Raw genomic sequence first — 8,305 nt, forward strand, 5'->3', positions numbered from 1 at the left:
AATGAAGCAAAAGAGATTAGGAAAGAAAGCCAAATCCATACCGTGGAATGACATCCTACCGATCTACTCACAGTTAACTTGAGCATAAATGAACACATATATAATCAGTCACAATTAAGATTCATACCTAACTAGAGACTAGATGGTCCTGCTGGCCTTTCTGACCCCTTCCCAGTGAGGGATCTCAGGAGAATTTTATCCAGGTGGACCTAACCCAGAGAAACACCTGCCCCGGTGCTTTCTCTGCCCTCGTCCTTTTAGGACCCTCTTCTATCTTCATCACGTGGCTATTTTAGTCTCTCGTCCTTCCTCATGTGCCCCACCACTGTCCAGCCCGCACTCGTCTGCCTGGAACCATCCCTTCCATCTAAGACAAGTTTCCAACTGCAGCCAATTCTTAATGCTTTTAGTTCAGAGATTAAGAATCATCACCTTCATCTCTATTACAATTGCTGGTCCCAAATCCATTTTCTCTCAGTAAAATGAGAATAATCTCATAGTGTTGTTAGAAAATACTTATTTTTACTCAGCAAATTCTTGCCACCTATATAGTAAAAATATTTTTAATATTAGCTATCATCATCATCATCTTTATAATCCAATCGTGCTATTCTAAATTGGCCCCCAGAAGATGCCCTTCAAAATCACCTGCTGCAGGTTCTCTGTACATCAGAAGATGGGTCCTCTGAATCATCCTGGCTTTTGGCAGGGAGAAGACAACTTTCAAGTGAGGTTTACAAACAAACAAAACAAAACAAAAACGAATTCCCTGATGATGCAAAAGTCATTTATTTTACGACTACTTCCTCAGTCCCACTTGAAACCTGTCCAAGTGTAGTTTTGTTGTTTACTTATTCAGTGCTACTCAGGTAGGAGCTTTTAGGGAGTTAATTTACCTCCAAGGGGCCAGCGTGGCATCTTTATCCTACATTCCTGATGGAACCAACGCAATCTCATTTTAACATGTTAACATGCTGCTTCTCTTTGGAATTACTTAAGTGCTAAGTTTAGGCAGTGCATAGAGGGCCAGATTCAGTTTGTCCTTGGAAATGGAAACTGGTGGAAATCAGCAGGGCTTCTGTGGATAGGGCATCCTCAGAGTTGGTTTGTAAATAAACGACTGCCGGGATTGTGATGTTTGCGATCAAATCCCAGACCTGATTGCAACAACATAAAGAAAGGGACACCCCCCTCGGGTGTAATGTCACTGGCCTGGCATGAGGTGGTGGGAGTGACTCCATGCACAGGACAGAGCCTCTGTGCTCAGCAGGTAGGGGCTCCACCCACCAGAAAGAAGTGCATTAAGGACAAGGAGGACCGTTTCCCGGATTCTGCGTTAGTCTGGTCAAGGTCTCCCCTGAGATTTTGCAGCTAGCTTGGTTTTGATTCTGTGCTCCCTGAGAAACCTTCTGACTTTAGTCGCCCCAGGCACCTCAATACCCAAAGGGGTGCCCTGGTTCATGGAACTGAATCACTGGAATGGTAGCGCCTATCACTGTAGAGGCATACACGTGTTTTTGCAGCATAGAAATCAATGATCCGTGAGTTCAGCATGATTCAGTCCCTCCAGGTCTGGTAAGGTCTGGGTAGACTTGAAAAACAGAGGTCCTGTATCAGAACGCTGAGAAGCAGACTCTCAACGTTTTCTTAAATGCTGCTGTGCCTCAGTTTCCTCAGCTGTAAAGCAGGGGGAAATAATATTACTTGCTATGGTTGCTGTGAAGCTTCGTGATGTAACAGATGTAAATGATATGCGTGTATGTATATGAAATGACTTAACATATGGAAGTACTGAGAATGGTGCCTGCTAGTCAGGGTGTCCCCAGAAGACCTCCCCCACTTAGAGCACGCTGCTAAAGGCAGCCAGCTGACGCCTCTCTGTCATAGACTTTCTTACGTGGTCTTCAAAGTACTTGTCTCTTCCAGTCACTCCACTCAGAAAACTGGCAATTTCAAATAAAACGACACAGGCTCCACGGGTGTGTTACCTGTGTAGTTATACAGGAGGGCCTGTGCTTGACTGTTACCATCGTGAAGTCCTTAATAATTTTTCAGAACAGGACTTCACATTTTAATTTTGCACCGGGCCCTGCAAATTACGTAGCTGATCTTAGCTCCAGGTGACCGAGGACGAGCCAAGGGGCCTGCGTGAGCCTCTTCCTTTTCAAGTAACCTTGTCCTCGTCCTATGGATGTTACGGAGATGATAGTGAGCGAGGCAGGATGAATACAGACACAGACCCAGCCTTGACAGTGAGCAGGGTGGTCACTGTCAGAGAGGTCAAGTGTGTAGTGACGTGTCCAGGCTACAGGCAATGGGTCCTCTCTCGGGGGGTCTCAGGAGGCTCAAGGAGAACTAAAAGAGACTCTGGGAGTGCATCCCACCCCCATCACCACCACCCCCCAAAAATAACAAATGCACTTCGTAATTCATTGTGAGATGACTTGAGTTACTCAGAGAGACAGAGGAATCAACCTGGCTTATCAGCACAGAGGGTGCCCCCAGAGCAGCTGGCCACTGCTGGGAAAGTGGGGACATGATCATTTTGGCGGGGGCCTCCCAATGGAGACTACTAAGGCGGGGTGGGGTGGGGGGGTGCTGTCGTGTCAACCACAGGAAGCCCAGGGATACCCCCCAGTGAACCGGGAGCCGGCTGAGTGTCCCTACAAGATTCTCCCAGGAGCTGCCTACTTGGGTGGGATTTTCACTAAATTCAGTAATGGGAGTTAGAGGCAGAGTATTTTAAGGCAGTATTGGAAACCGTCCCTCCTCTGAGTTTCTAAGATGGAGCGGTTCAAGGAAAAATGGAGTCTGCAAATAGTCCCATTTTTCTCATACTTGTGGAATCTGTTCATGCAGTGAGTCTGACTTTGACACTGGAGGACAGGACCTGGTAGCCATGAAATCACTTCTCCATTCCCAGGTTAGTTCCTATCGTCTTCTGGTTTCCCTACCCGTGGCTCTGAAGGGCCATGTGATTTACCAACAGTCACCAGCAGCACAGATGGGTGGACAAGCTTTCTGAAATGCTGCCTCAAATCCCCTTGCAGAGAAATCCATCTAAATGTTCCCGTGCTCAGTAAGTTCTCTGAACACTGTGGCTCACTTTGTTCTGATTTTAGAATCTAGAAATGCAGCGCAAGACATTTCTAAGCTGGGAATCTTCCATCCTGGGGCAGGAGAGCAGCAGCTGCCCCAGAGAAAATAATTTTCAAGACTGCAGAGAAAACAATGGCTGGAAATATGTTTGTTTATTGCCAACTCTTCCCATAGCCACCTTACATAAGAGCTCGTGCTGAGACAGGCTGTCCTGCCCAGACTCAGGATCAGGAATTATGCTCCTTGGGACGATGACAGAAACAACGTGGGAACCACAGGGCTACGGCCAGTGACGCAGTCCAGGAAGGGAAAACTGAGTGGTACGTGGCGATTAGTCTACTCACAATGCCGGGATGGTTTCCTTGGGTGTTTTCAAGCTTGCGGGTGGTGGCACAGTCTGCAGGAGGGGAAAGGCTCTGTGAGCAAGATATGGCCAAAGAATAGTTCCTCGTTTTCCCATTTTGAAGATAAAACAATGGACAGAACAGTGTGTGAGCTGAAGGGCAGAGTCAAAAGTTCAGGTGTCTTCTGACCTATCAGACCCATTCGGACTTTCTGAAAGCTACATAAATAAACACTGCTTCCAAATCTGGGAGCACTTAAGAAGTTTGGACAACACTGTGTACATTTTGTTCAACTGTTTACTGCAAAAAAAAAGTATATATAAAAAATATATATAAAGCCATTCTTGACAAAGTAAACATGGAAAACCAACTCTGCCAGAAAAAAAAAATACAAAAGCCTTAGATTGTGTTTCAGAGTCCAAAGGGACAGATTGCCCTCCCCCACGGTGATACTGAAAAGCAGATGTGAGGGCCAAGTTGCAGACCTATAATCAAGCCTGAGAGGCGGTCATGAGGCAGTCTAAACTATCCTCAATAGCCTCCCTCTGAGGGAGACGCCACAGCCTCTTTGTATAGACCGTTACAGGCTTTAGATATATATCCAAAAATTTTTTTTTCCATATGTTTTAACTTAATGTGTAGTTTAACATGGGCCCTTTCATCCTTGTTCCTTCCTTAATAGCCTTCATGAGTAATTGTCCACTTTGCTGCCTGCCATTCCTACCTGAGTGTGCATTTTTCTTCTACCAGACACACCTAATTCTTAGCGTCTGTCATCACGAATAAGGTTTCTGCTTGGTGCTTTGGAATGACAAGTTGAAACGAGCACAGACTCACACTCATAGGAGATATTCAGTCAGCATCTTGTTGGTGGAGTCATGTTTCTCTCTCCTTACTGCTAGACTTTTCTCGTGCTTCCCTCCCCTTTCCCTTGGGCTTAACAGTGAATCTACTGGGTACTCTCTAAAGCTCTGATTTACACCAAACAAACAGTACCATTTCCATAAAGTAGAAAAATACTCCCTTTGGGAACCCAAGGTTGGCTTGAATCTATGTGAGTTTAGGGCTATGATTTATTTTAAGCAAGTGTAGGTCCAAAAGGACCAAAGGGTGAGGGACCCCATGAATCACTCATGGATCCCATCTCACTGGGCTTCACACAAGAACCTTTATTTCTCACCTGCATGATTTTCCACTCTTTCTTTCTACTCATTCTTCCCCAAACCCTCATGGACAGGTTGGACTCTGAGACGAATCATTTCTGATCTTTAGTTTACTTTTCAGAGTCTCTAAAAAACAGGAAAACTGAGAAAAGTCCCAAATGATTTAGGACTCATGGGTTACAGATGGAAGAAACACATCTTGAGCCAGTTTAAGCCTAAAAGAGAAATTTATTTGTTCATATAACCAAACCATAAAAAAGGATTGTTGGATTGAGGGACCTGAAAACACCCTGAGGATACTCACTCTCTCTTCTTTTCACTCCTGGATGATGCCATTTTCCCAGATGAGCTTCTCCAGGAGGTGCGGATGTGGCCATGGGCAAATCTCACCTCCTCAGAGCTCAGGATCTGAGCAGATGGGCATTTCCTCCCCCTCCTCCCATGGATTAGAAAACAGTCCCCAAGTGATGATGCTGATTGGTCCAGCCATAATGACTAAGCAAGTGAGGTATGTGATTGGCTCTCCTGGGTCATGTGTCCCATGTGACCAGGAGACAGGGTCTGTTACCAAAAGAGGTGGGAGAAGGGTGCTAGGCAGCTTAAACAACAGCCACTACAGCATATGAGGACAAGAGAGCTCTGTGAAACCAAATCCACCGGCAGATGACTCCACCCTGGGCGCTTTCTCCCTTCCTCACAGTCCCATCAGTGAAGGTTAGATACTACATGTGGTCTAGGGAGGTGTCAGACTCTCCATGTGAAGATAGAAGAACAGTCAAAATCCTACCACCCTGATAGAGAAAAGATCGGGAGGGGTAGTTTGCCAGATTTTCCCACCAACTCCAAGCATTAATTAGAAATAAAGTTGAGGTTCACAGAAAATCATAAGCACAGAAAATTGGAGAATAACTAAGGAAATCTAGATGATTTTCTACCTCTGGCCAGAGCTCCACAAAGCAGAGTGTTGGTGGGTGGTCAAAGGTCTTACAGAGGACTTTGCATTAGGTGTGAGGTCAGACAAGGAACCTCTTAAGGCCCTTTGTTTCCACTCTGAAAGGCCAGGAGTCTATGAAAACATCCTGACCCAAAATTCATTGATTCCGGCCTTAAATTGTCCAAGACATTCCCTTCCCTGCTCTACTCTTTTTTTTTTTTTTTTTTTGCAGTACATGGGCCTCTCACTGCTGTGGCCTCTCCCGTTGCAGAGCACAGGCTCCGGACGCATGGGCTCAGCGGCCATGGCTCACGGGCCCAGCCACTCCACGGCATGTTGGATCTTCCCAGACCAGGGCACGAATCCGTGTCACCTGCATTGGCAGGTGGACTCTCAACCACTGCGCCACCAGGGAAGCCCCCTTGCTCTACTCTTACTTACTGATTTTAATGACCAACAGGCCTTGAAGTCAGGGATTCCATCTACATGTCTCATGTAAACTCCCTCCTCTGGTAAACTAAGCCCACACCCTTGAAGCCTAGAAATTCTCAGGCCCTTAGAAACTAAAGAGGTCTTCCCTTGGTTCTCATCCCATTTTCACCAACATTTGGAGGCTTCTTTTCTATAAATTTTGGCATTTTCCTTTCCTTTGTGTCTTGACCATTAACCAGCTCACGGCTCAGAAGAGAAGCCTAATCTAAGATATCTTCAAACTAACTTTTTCTGGTCACAGAGAATTAGAGAAATTAAGAAAACACTACAGAGAGTTGGCCTTCATTCTCATTTCTCTGTTTCTTTCCTGGGGTTGGCAGAATAAGGACCTCCCCCAAAGATGTTCACCTCCTAATCCAGGGAACGTGAGAATATCTTGCTTTACATGGCAAAGAGGTATTAAGGTTGCTATTAAACTGAACTTAGGATAGGAAGAGTATCCCGGTGGACCCACTGTAACCACAGGGGTCCTTAATAGTGGAAGAGGGAGGCAGGAGAGGAGGCGGGAGTGATGCAGCGTGAGAAGGACTCAACACACCGTTGCTGGCTTGAAAGATGGATAAAAGGGGCCATGAGCCAAGGAATGCAGGCCACCTGTAGAAACTGGAAAAAGCAAGAAAACAGATTCTCCTTTGGAGCCTCCAGAAAGGAATGAAGCCGTGCAAACACTTGGATTTTAGCAGTGAGACTGCTAAACACATGTCAGACTTCTGACCTACGGAACTGTAAGATAATAAATTTGTGTTGTCTAAGCCACTAAATGTGCGGTCCTTTGTTAACAGCCGTAATAAGAAACCAATGCATTTCCTATTTCTTTCATGTGTGTCCTGAAATGGCAGGTTCTTTAGGATTCCAACTGCCGGACTCTATAGAGACAGGTTAGTTTAGTGGACAAGGAGAACAGATTTGACTCTGTTACGACTTCACCTAGTGGCTTTGGGTAAACCAGTTCCCCTGGTCCTCAGTTTCCACATCTGGAAGATGAGGTAGTTTTACTAAACGACCACAAAAGCCTTTCTCCCGTTAAGTTCAGAGATTTGATATAATTGCGCTTCTCTTAATAGTGTAAAATGCTCTGGAAGCACCTGCCAACACCTGAGCTGTCCCCCAACCCCCAGGTATCTTCACTGCTCACAGCAGGGCTTTGGATACAGAGAGAAGGTCCACGTGATCACAGCTCTCTGGGGTCTCATGTACAGTGAATGAGGGCAGCAGTGGTCATAGCAGGCACAGCAGTTGGCCAGTTTGCAATCTGCCCTCAGGCAGGAAGTACGTAGTGCCAAGGAAGCACCATTGGGGCTTAGGTGCTGGAATTCTCAAAACCCAAGTGGCCTCAGAAGTCCTGCTAATGGAGGGGAGACTTGTGTTGGTTTCGAGGAGAGATGGGCTTTGGCTAAGGCTAGTCCATGCCCCGGTAGTGGTGAGAGGAAAGGCCCGGAGTGAGCTGGACATGGTGAATAGACCAGGCTGGTGGAGGGGAAAGTTTCATAGTTGACATAAAGTCAGAAAGACATGTCAAAACCAAGCGGTGGGGGCCTTGAAATATTCCAGGACAAGGACACGAAGACTGAGAGACCTCCTTGAGGCCCTATTGCACTTTGTACCACGCTGTATGCGCAAAGTTTAGTACAGTATTGGGCTCAACGCAACAGGTGCTCAATGTTTGTTGCATGAATGAATGAAGCATCAGCACTTTCTGAGCAGGACACTGCTATAACCCAAGATGAATTTAAGGAAGATAAGTGGGACCTCACTATGCAAAACAGCTTGGAGGAGGTAGAGATAGAATGTCTGGATACCAGCCGAGAGTCTGCCAAACCGATTCAGACATAAGGGCCAAACTGGGCTGTTGGGTGGTATGAACTGAAAGGAGGAGACCCATGGGCCATTAGGACTTTCCCTAAACCATTCCAGCTGGGAGGATGTCATTTTCCTTCACGTACATCTCCACAGAAGAAGCCCCACCACCTCATGAATAAGAACAATGGAACAGCCCAGACGGGCCAGCACGCTTCAATCTAAGCATCACTAACCCACATCATATTTTCAGTGGAACTGACCACTAATCTCCTCACAATTATCCTCCCTGTAATCAAAGCTGGTTCTTAGTATACCCTTGCCTTCCCTAGACTCAACAACTCTAATTCCGCTAACTGCTTTCAGGGGTCCATTCACCGGATCTTCTAATTATTTATATTTTTCTCCTCTGAGTCCTCTCCAATTTCCCTCCCCCTGAAGCCATTTACCTGAATCTTGCTCGAGTCTCACTCATC

At 46.1% G+C, this 8,305-nt stretch overlaps 1 long non-coding RNA gene across 2 annotated transcripts; it reads right to left on the reverse strand.

The window, feature by feature from the left end:
- Nucleotides 1-3,232: 3,232 nt before the first annotated feature.
- LOC113625587 (uncharacterized) lies at nucleotides 3,233-5,051 on the reverse strand. Of its 2 annotated transcripts, none has more exons than XR_003434736.1 (3): nucleotides 4,911-5,051; nucleotides 4,624-4,821; nucleotides 3,233-3,496 (listed from the first exon to the last, which is right to left on the reverse strand). It is a non-coding gene; the product is annotated as an uncharacterized LOC113625587 (long non-coding RNA). The 2 variants fall into 2 exon arrangements; XR_003434735.1 differs by having other exon boundaries at nucleotides 4,624-4,748; nucleotides 4,911-5,043.
- Nucleotides 5,052-8,305: the final 3,254 nt, after the last annotated feature.

The sequence above is a fragment of the Aethalodelphis obliquidens genome, unplaced genomic scaffold (genome assembly GCF_003676395.1).
Source record: "Aethalodelphis obliquidens isolate GAN/ISIS:26980383/991018 unplaced genomic scaffold, ASM367639v1 scaffold16, whole genome shotgun sequence".
NCBI lineage: Eukaryota > Metazoa > Chordata > Mammalia > Artiodactyla > Delphinidae > Aethalodelphis > Aethalodelphis obliquidens.